Source organism: Aplysia californica, unplaced genomic scaffold, assembly GCF_000002075.1.
Source record: "Aplysia californica isolate F4 #8 unplaced genomic scaffold, AplCal3.0 scaffold00064, whole genome shotgun sequence".
NCBI lineage: Eukaryota > Metazoa > Mollusca > Gastropoda > Aplysiida > Aplysiidae > Aplysia > Aplysia californica.
In genome coordinates this window covers 340,374-343,205 of record NW_004797334.1, presented here as the reverse complement: position 1 = coordinate 343,205, position 2,832 = coordinate 340,374, and the positions used below count along the sequence as shown (strand labels likewise).

The 2,832-nt window shown below is 40.3% G+C and overlaps 1 protein-coding gene across 1 annotated transcript in view; it reads right to left on the bottom strand.

Annotated features, from left to right (window-relative positions):
• Window positions 1–1,083, bottom strand: part of LOC101862568 (DNA ligase 1) — a gene marked incomplete at its 5' end in the record, with an annotated part of 8,956 nt that extends 7,873 nt beyond the window's left edge. Inside the window, 1 exon segment of the mRNA XM_005093452.2 lies at window positions 1,036–1,083.
• Window positions 1,084–2,832: the final 1,749 nt, after the last annotated feature.

The following is a 2,832-nucleotide window of genomic DNA, read 5'->3' as shown; positions in this document are numbered from 1 at the left end:
AAAAAGACAGACAAATTTTTAATGTCCGAGATTCTCCATTGAGAGATATATTATAAACTGGGGAAAATAATTAATTCGCTAACGAGCCATCTTTAATTGCTTCTGATGACCTCTTGACAAATAAACATTTATTAGAAGCGCTATAACTTTCCAGGCCGGCCTCAAATTCATCATAAGATTAAAACTCGGCTCCTGCACAAAACGCCTTTTTGCCCGAAGTGATCCCGGTCTCTACCCAGCCTGAGGCGAGTCACGAGTGAGGCAGGACAGGAAGCCAGATTCACGAGTCACAGGAAGTCGGAAGTGATGTCATGCTGGACAAGAATCAGAGTCCGAATAACATTTTTTCATATTCGGACTCGAGTCCGAATAATCACTTCGATCTACTATTTACACAAGAAAGTGGCTATTCTCACCCGCCCGGAAGTTCTCGCAAGATCTACTCCTCCCCTCTTCTCTCTCTCTGTGTCTCTTTCTGAATACTGTCTATCGGTGTGGACGATCAAATTGACCAAAACAAAGTTAAAAAATGATGTTAAAACACAAAAGTAAATTAATTTGGTTGTCTACAAAGATGCTACGGCTATTTAACTTTTCGAATCGAGCCGAACTACGCGGGTCGCCATTTTGTATTGTTCTCTCTCTCACTCTCTCTCTCTCCCCTGCCCACAGACAAAATTGTACGCTTTTAGTAGGCTACAAGTACAGTTGTTTGTAATGGAACGTTTGTTCACAGCACAGAATTCTACAATTTTTCTCTTATCACAGTGTAGAATTCTGTGGTTTAGGGTGAACGCAAAATTTGTTGACACGCGCACCAGGTGAGAATAGCCACAAGACCCGCCTGCACTATTCTCACCCCCGGTGAGAATAGAGGTGGCCTTTACACAAACCCCTCAAAACACCAAACTGAAAAAAATCTGCAGGTCCTGCAGATTTCAGAAAGCGGACTCCGCTGTACTACAGTACTATGTACACTCCTGCCAGGTGGGTAGGCTACTAGATCTAGAATCTACATGTAACAAGAAGACTTACTCTTGCACTTGCAGATGCAAACGTGACAGTTTCTCCCTTTGCTTTGGCCTTGGCTTTTGGCTATGGTGAAGTCTTCTGAAAACCCGTCCTGAAGGCTTAGGCCTATACCTTACAATTAAACACAAAATATGTATACTACTAAATGAAAATGCTTAAAAAGAGTCGTCTTTTCAAGCTTTTTTGAACTATTGTTTGGGAAATTATCATGAATCATTGGAGATCAGATCATGGATGGACGGAATGACGGGAATGCTGTGACAAGTATTGATGTCCCACAGCACGGATTTTATCCGTATATAGATTCCACAACTTGCTCCATAGTGTGTGTAAGAATACAAACGATTAGACACCTTGGTCGACAAAGGAGACTAAAATGCAAACATAGATAGAAAGCCGTCAGTTAACTAGATCTAAATCTAAAGAAACGGTACGAAACACTGAGCCTAGAAGCTGATTCCAGTCAAGCCCAACAGAAGTAAACTTCCGTTTCGTTTCCCGTTCCGGAAGTTGTGCTTTATTTTGATATGAATCTGTGTCTGCCTACACCTTTTCGTTTAGCTTATATTTAAGGCTATGTACACTCATTAGCTTCTTACCGGGGAAAAAAACCCGAACACATTTACAGTTCAGCTTGTTGTAGAATCGTATTTCGAATCAAAATTTGTACAGCCCACCTTTAAACAGATACATGTATATGCACAAACAGACGTATTCGTACACACACATACTCGCACACACACCACTCCACTCACAGAGATATACACCACATACACACACACACACACACACACACACACACACACATACACACACTCGTACGCGTGCTCATGCACACACAATATAATACGTGCGTGCGCACTCATTCACACACATAACAAATATGTACAATCTGTAAAAATCAAATAGACATCTTCTAAAGTAAAAGTGTACGTATTTTCCATGTTCTGACAACTGATTCTAGGCTAACCCGAACACATTTACAGTTCAGCTTGTTGTAGAATCGTATTTCGAATCAAAATTTGTACAGCCCACCTTTAAACAGATACATGTATATGCACAAACAGACGTATTCGTACACACACATACTCGCACACACACCACTCCACTCACAGAGATATACACCACATACACACACACACACACACACACACATACACACACACACACACACACACATACACACACTCGTACGCGTGCTCATGCACACACAATATAATACGTGCGTGCGCACTCATTCACACACATAACAAATATGTACAATCTGTAAAAATCAAATAGACATCTTCTAAAGTAAAAGTGTACGTATTTTCCATGTTCTGACAACTGATTCTAGGCTAACTCAACCCATTTAATTCACCATTATTACATCGCGGTGTCTTTTGAAATGATAAGTGATTAATAAATCGGGGTGGATACATAAAATTTTAATGTATCTTAACTCGAAGGACGGGTGGTAATGTGGGTAAGTAATTAATTTCAGCGTGAGCAGGCAAGTGTACAACATGAGAAACTATTTTGCAGCATCTGAAACCGCCCGATACGGACAACGTCAAAAGATCAGTCAAGTTAAACGACTCATAGACACGATAATTTTCAAGTACACAATTAGTCGTTTAAATGGAGTCATCTTTTCAAATCAGCTCAAAGAACCACATATAGACTTTTTGCACATGCTTGACAAGCTCTTGTATTATAAACAAGGTTTCGTGTTATTTTAGAGAGGCTTGCTCAGATCGAAGTGCATGACTTCAGGCCTTATTGGATCAAAACTGGATTAAAATTAATATTGGGTCAGCA